The sequence below is a fragment of the Chelonia mydas genome, chromosome 5 (genome assembly GCF_015237465.2).
Source record: "Chelonia mydas isolate rCheMyd1 chromosome 5, rCheMyd1.pri.v2, whole genome shotgun sequence".
NCBI lineage: Eukaryota > Metazoa > Chordata > Testudines > Cheloniidae > Chelonia > Chelonia mydas.
In genome coordinates, this window is record NC_051245.2 from 60,423,450 (window position 1) to 60,431,045 (window position 7,596).

Below are 7,596 nucleotides of genomic sequence, written 5' to 3' on the forward strand. Positions count from 1 at the left end.
AAATAGTTATAGAAGACAGTGAAGAGACTACCCCTAAAACAAGGCCTAAAGAGTTGTCCAGAAACTAGCACCATGTGGGCAGGGGTTTCCACTGGGTATTGTGACCAGGTGCATGTGAGTGGGTGTGTAAGAGAACACACAAAAACTGAGAACAGACAAGAACAGAGAGAAGGACAAAGGCAAAAAGCAAGAAAGCCAAGCTGTAGTCTGTGAGCACAGTGTGATCCTGCAAAAAGCTAGAGAGAGCTTTGGGTCTGTTGGTTAAGAGGCTTGGGGCTTTAAGCTAAGAAACTGCTCCTTTTGTTCTTGGTTCCTCCTGCGTTTGGAGAAGCAGGACATTGTTCATTCCTGATAAACGAACAAGATTTCATCAAAGAGAATACCAGACTCGCTCAGTTTCTACTGCTGCCTAGAACATTTGACTAGCTGCTCTGGTCAAAAAGGGCAACAAAACTTCCGCATGCACTGTACATGCTAAAGATAGAACAGAATTAAGTAAACAATGCAGACTTATCTTCCAATCTCCACTCATGCTTCTATGTTTTGAAACCAGCCTGCAACAGAGATGCTGTAATGTGAATCAGAAGCACCCTTATGCAGCTTTAACTTAACCACTCACACACAGAAACTGCCTCTGTTGAACTGTTTAAATGTTCAGTGACAAACACATCCTAAATTGCATTCAAGGAGGAGGGGGAGTAGGAGCCAAAAAGCAAATTTGTGTGAGAGGTTGTAGTATTGATACAAAGGTAAGAACAAATATATATCCAAGTAGTCCGAGGAACTGCTTTGGGTGATTACTACAATTAAGAAAGGTCTGCACAGTGCAAAGCTAACAGAGCAACAAAAAGCCCCTTAAGGTAGCAGTCCAGGAAAATGAAGACATTATATTCTAACAGAAGCAGTGAGTGCTGATAACACCAAGGACTGAATATACTGAACTGGCTAGTGTCAATAACTATACAGTAGGTATGATTATGACAGGCGCTAAACACCTACAGCCTCCATTGACTTCACTGGGATATATAGGTGCTTAGCACCACTCAGAATCAGGCCCTGTTTATTTGTTAATTCTGAATGGTCTCACGTAGAAGAAGCGACTTATGTTTTGCACTTGAAGAATGTTATAATGGAGAGCATGTCATCACCATGACTACTTGAGAAAACAGAAATATTTGAAGCTGCCAAGGTGAAATACTAATTCCAGATCATATGAACACAGAGCAGCCAACTATCTTTTTTCTATATTGAATTTTTCTTACAAAATCTTAATAGTTACAATCAGAAAATACATCTTCCATATATCTTACAGATGATAATAGTACTCCCTTCCTAACTCTGAAAGAGCTACATTCCCCGCCCCAGCAAACTAGATTTCCAGTGATTCAAATGGCCAGATTTTCAAATTGTGCCCACAGAACTGGTGCATACATCTGTGGCTTGACGTCACATATACATATTCCTGTTTTTATTTTCTGAAGAGGCAGAAAATAAATAATCAGTGAATGAGAAATAATGTCATTGGTTGTAGATCGCTAATTGAAAAGAAGAAATGGATGTTGCCAAATTACAAGAAGCCATCGTTTAACCAGATGATCCGTAAAAGTATGGAAAATAAAATAAACTCATTAATAGACACTATTGGCTTGAGTTTAACTCCAAGTACAAAATCTCAAAAAAGTATGTGCATCTCTGTATATTACGGCTGAAATTCAGCCCTTTGCAGGTGAAGCCTGAACAAGACCCCTGTGAACCATTTCAATCACCTTAATATATGGCTTATATACGCTATAGGGCCTTCTGTGGGATCTCAACACTGGAACAAATTTAATCTGAGAATGGTAATGTATTCTACATATGGATGCACTTTATGCTCTTCTCCTTAATGTGCTCACTACAACTGGTGACGCACACTATAGACAGCGGGTCATATTCATTGCTAGTGTCATGGGGTTCATCTCCATTGACATCAATGAAGTTGTACCTGTTTACACTAGCAGCAAATTTGACGCATAAGCTTTCCCATTCAAGATATCACTCAAAAACACCAGTCAAAATCTGCCACAAATGATAGGTCTGGCGGATCCAGAAGCCTGCAAACACCTGTCAATGGCAGCATATCATCTACCAAAGATACTGATACCAGAAAATAAAGACACTTAAGACACAGCAGCAAAACAGTGAGACTTGTCAAAATGAGAAACCAGTCATCAATAATCAAAACACCTTGGAGGAAAGTCCAAATAGATCAATGAAATTCCCTCGTCTTTGTATAATTTGGAGAATACCACCACAATATGGACTAATCATACTTATGCAAGTTTAATCATGAAAACCAAAGCCAGGTAAAACTTACCTTGTTTCTGGTTTTGATAAGAACTTAAAATCTGACCCAGATGTGTTGAAAGGATCAAACATCTTCAGGGTGAACGCCTGCATTTTATGTTTTGGGGTGGGAGAAATACTGTTTGTAAGGAACAATCATGCACATATCAATATTTCTTTGTAAAAAAGTCATAAAGTGAAACACATAAGGCAAATTCAGTTCTGGTGTAACTTCATACATTTGAGTCAATTGCTTATATAGAATGGAACTCTGCATTTTTATTTGCTCACAGGGGCCTTATTTCAATAATTAGAATCCACAAAACTAAAATATTGTTCTTTCCTCATGGATAAACTGTTAACAACCTTGGTGGTAAACACAGGAAGATTTATTCATAAAGAGACAATGGACCACATCCTTGGGAGGCTTTACTGATCCTTTGCACTGTACCACTATGTAATTTGGCAGCAAAAGTTGGGTGCACGGATCAGTACAAGGGTGCTCCTGCAGACACATACAGCCAACATAGAGGCTTGGACACCACACGCCTTCCTTGTTCTTACTGCAGTAGAGAAGGGGGCCGTGGTTAATAAACATTTTTTTTGTCAGATGACAAATGTTACACCAATCTTGGACAGTTGTAACCATTACAAGTGCTCATAACTCAGCACCTAGTGGCATGCACGGAACACTACCAGGGTAGTGCAAGTTGGAGCTTCATGCCAGTGTTGTACAATACCTCGATTTTCACCCTGAGCATTTAGGTAGTTCTCTAATGAGCTAGATCTCTAGGTTAGATCCTGAAACTTTTCTGGTCTTTTCAACGTTGTCCTGTCTGAATATCTTAAACCAGATGACAGATTCATTGTAAAAAAGTGTTATAAAAAGTGAATGCTACTAATACCACCGGCATCTCACGATAAACTCTGTGGTTCTTGTCACTGATTCTACAAAGCAAGTATGATATCATAGGAGAGCTAAATGGTTTCAAAAGAAAAACAAGACTTTCTACTGGAAAGTTTTAAAATGGCCTTTGGTGTCCATAGTATTTTTATTGATTCTAGAGTGCGAATATAGAATGTTAATACCAATTAACAGATAAGCAGGATTTTTTTGTACCAGATATTACATTTAGTCTTAATTTGCTAAGTCAGATCAAGAAATTAAATTACTACAGTGGCAAAAACCATAATGTGGTGGCTCAAAAGTTGTGTGCTCATTTAGTTTAATTAGTTAAATATTAGAAGGGCCATCCTGCTTAGATTTAATTTGGCTCTATACCAAAGCACACTCTTAAATCCCACTCTTTATAATCAGTACTATTTCTTTTTGTGCTGGAGTTAACACTACAAAGTAATTGAAGGCTAATATAAAAGAAGCCATATGTGTAGGCAATCACACAGAATATAGGAAACACCTGTTTTTACTTCAATTACTGCCTGCAAACTAATAGTGCATGTTTATTTTGGGGCATTAAATTTGCTTGTGTAATAGCGCATGACACATTTTCAGTTCTCCTGCAGATGAACACTGAGGATGTCTAACAGTATCTGAATAAATGAAACACAAACATGCCCTCCCAGCCACACATGCAATTGAATATGGGCCTAATGACACCACGCATTACCCACTGCATACAGTGTATACAAGCAGGAAGCAGTTGGGAAACAACCTTAATCTTTTCATTCTTAGCAACCTGTAGACTTTTGTTTATTTAAAGTCTCAAGTTAATTCAACCAAAAGGCATGGAAAATGCACAGGCAGGACTGTGTAAAACACAAAGAGAACTGACAAACAGCAGTGACTTTATCGTGAGGAAGAAACAAAGCCAAAAGAAGGTACAGTTTGATTTCTAGACTCTAGGCCATGCAGAAGGTTCACTTGCTCTTCTCGTGATTGATAAAAGAGCTGGTTAAAAAAATGGGGAAATGTGAAAAATATTGTAATTTTGAAGTTCTTTCCATTTCACAGGATTTGAAATGAACCCATTTTTTTATTTAAATATTTTTAAATTGCTATTAATATTTTAATTGAAATGTCATATTGTATGTAACAACATCATTTTTGAACGTTTTAAAAATTCAGTACATTCAATTATGGTTTTAAAAAATATTTTGGTAAATAACTGATTAAATACTGATTAAAAATCTAGCAGAAAACTTCATGTCGGATTCAAAATGATGTTCCCTGCCATTTTTAATGAAAAGTTTCATTTTTAAAAAAAGGCAATTTTTGCACAAAATATTTTGAGAAGCCAAATAAATAAATAATACTTCTTATATATTGCTTTCCACTCATATATTTAGTAGTAAGATCTTCTTAACCCCCACATAAAGGATAAGCAATATGTAATGGAAGAGGAAGAGGCAGGGAGAAGAAACAAATGGAAAACAACTACACTTTGAGAGAAAAGTGAAAGGAAATGAAACAAAAGTTACCCAAAAACCCCAGCTTTAAGTAAACAAAAATGTTATTAACCATTTCAAAGATGTCTTCAATTTAAATAAATAAAAGTATCAATGAAAAATGAAAATTTTCATTTTTTTGCAAAAGTTTTCAGTTGTGAAAAAGGGCATTTCCACCAGGTCCAATACAAATCTGTTAGATCTGTACAGATACAGAGGAACGTGAATGGGTTATCTTATGAAGATAGTTTTTAGAACAGTAATGCAATCACCACATGGTAGTTCTGCTGTACTCCAATCACTACATGGTAGCTCTCAGTCACCTACAACAACCTCCTTTATTTGTCATTACTCTAAGGGTGGCTGGACATGTTAGTTTCTCGTTCAGTGGATGGAGTGAAGCTTGAATGTCTCACTTTTTTTTTCTGTGATGTTGCTGTGCTTTCCATCTAGCTAAGTTCTTATATCATGCCTATGACCATTGTATCTGACCACCAATTTGGTAGCTCCATTTAAATAAGTCTGGGGACTTGGACATATGTAGGGTTGCATCAATTTAACTGTATGTGGATGATCTGAAGGTGTGAATTTAAACCAATTTATTTGAACCGGAGCAAACTCCTGTGTGGACATTCTAATTTTGGTTTAAACTGAACTTACTTTGGTGTAGTTTATGTTGATCAGAAACAGGTATATACTAAACCAAAATAAGCCACAGAAAACTGAAATAAGAGTGTCCACACAGGAGTTTGCACTGGTATAGCTAAACCTGTGCAAGTTTGTATATAGGCAAAGCTTGCATGTGAACTTCACTCCTCCGCAGGATGGTATTTCCATCTCCATGTATTATCCAAATTGTACTGTTAAGTAACACTTAGCAACATATAGCCTTCAATGACTATATGTGTACTTTAATCTAAAAAGTCAAATGCTGACTTATATCAAATGATTAAAATCCATCTTGAAAATTACAGTCGTTTGAACTACTGAAGCATAACTGACTATTGGAGCACAGGTTTTAAACACTTCTTGAGATAAGGTTTCAGCATTGGTAACCAATTATAGTTCTAAGAAAGCTATTCATGACAACCAGATTTGCTGATTAGATATATGCCAGATACACACAATAGATGACATTTCAGTGAGCGCTATGGGTGATGCATATAAATAGGAAGTATTTTTACTGTGGCTTTTTTGTTGTGTGATAATCAATGTAATAACATTTTTGCAAACTAGACTTTTTTTTGTTCTCAATATACAGTACTAACACTACAGAATTTTTCTATAGCTGTCCATGTAGGCTGGCATCTGGCCCCCAAGCCTGGCTTATAATTGATACTTCAGGGGAAAAAGAAAAAACCCATAATGCCCCCAGTCAATTGTGCAATACTGTAACATGAGGGAAGGGAGAAATTTCTTCCTGATTCCTGTGGTGAGTAGTTTGTGTCTTCACTATTTAATTATTACTTAATATTTGTATTGAAGCAGTGTCCAGAACCCGCAGTCAGGGACCCGGGCCCCACTGCACGAGGCAGTGTTGTTGTGCAGAGACCTATACTCTAAATTGTCCAATATGACAAAAGTCCAACTCAACCTGTTACATAAAATAATTTATAAAAGTCAGCAACAGTTAAAGACAAAAAGACTGAATTAGTCCAAACAAGAATGTCTGTTGATACCATCCAAAGACTGTTATAAGATCATGACTTGTAAACAAAGGAGAATGGAATAGGAAATTAGTGGACCAAAACTGGTATGTTCAAAGTTAGGCCTAACTGGACACAATTATGAGGGAATGAGCTATTTCACCTCTTACCCACTTTTGGAGTCTTTAAAAAAGAGACTTTGGTGAGAGGATCAAATGGTGGAGGGTGGACTGAAAGGAGAAAGCTTTACAAGCCATAGTGTAGATGTCAGCATTTATCTCCATGACCATCTTTGCTACTAAATCCCACAAGGGGATTGCAGGATGTGTGAAAAAGTATATCCTTTTATTACTTTAAAATCTACCTGCTTTAAATGTCACTGCATGACTCATTCTGATACTGCATTATGAGGTAGCATAAAAGAAAGGGAATGATCAGTCTCCTTTTTAGATTAAATACAGTATCTCAGTTAACACCCTTATAACTCATCTTTTTCATGCTAAATAATCCTAGATTTTATTCTCTCCCATCATATGAAATGCTGCAGTGCCTCTAGCTATCTTCACTGAAAAGATCCAGAGAAGAACAATCTTAGCTATATAGCATCTTTCTTGAGGTAAACCATCAAAAGCAGAGCACAGTTCTCTGAGGGTCTGATCCTAAGAGGCAAACAAAATGGAACACCGTTCCCTACAGGATCAATCTCTTTATTCCAATGGAAGTTGAAGGCACTCAACCCCTTCCTGGATGCTGGTGCTCAGCTCCTGGCAAAAGCATACCTGCCAGGGAACTCATTCAACTACAATATGCATGGAAAGCAAACACAAAGGATAAACAATATCAAAGCACATTGATGTAAAACTCCAAACAAATGTTTGTGAACAATCTTTTCAGTATTCTTCCCTCAATAGCCACCACCACATTTATTAACTGTCCCTAGAACCTCTTCCAGAAGATGTGCTTCTGATAATATTGCTGCAGTATCTGGAAATATACCAATGAAAATTTTCCCCTTTCCTTGAAAATATATACAGCTGTTTAATAAACTCTCTCCTATCTGAAATAGGCTATGATGGACAGTGTGTTTTTCTAGGCTGATTTCCACCCACTATCTCTTTTGCATTTTGTTCAACAAAAAGAGAATGTTTGCTGTCTGTGATATGTTTGAACAGGACTCCATATACAGGTTTATTTAGTTAAATTAAAGGACAACACCTAA